The sequence below is a fragment of the Nanorana parkeri genome, unplaced genomic scaffold (assembly GCF_000935625.1).
Source record: "Nanorana parkeri isolate BGI_ZX_2015 unplaced genomic scaffold, ASM93562v1 scaffold2979, whole genome shotgun sequence".
NCBI classification, from domain to species: domain Eukaryota; kingdom Metazoa; phylum Chordata; class Amphibia; order Anura; family Dicroglossidae; genus Nanorana; species Nanorana parkeri.
The window spans coordinates 84,223-84,462 of record NW_017309247.1 but is presented as its reverse complement, the minus strand read 5'-3'; positions in this window follow the sequence as shown (position 1 = coordinate 84,462).

Below are 240 nucleotides of genomic sequence, written 5' to 3'. Positions count from 1 at the left end.
TTTTTGATATATATTCGGATATTGGGAGGCAATCCACAGACATGGAGAGGATGTCCCTCTGATAGGACCGGCTCCGTGTGATAACGCTGCCAAAAGTATCCTCAGGATCCATACAGGAAATAACCCGACACAATGTCACAATTTATTCTGGAACGATATCTACAAGAGAGCTTCACAATACCAGATGTCTGGATGGTTTCTGGGTGTGTAGTACCCCCACCCCCCCCATGCAGCCTCCAT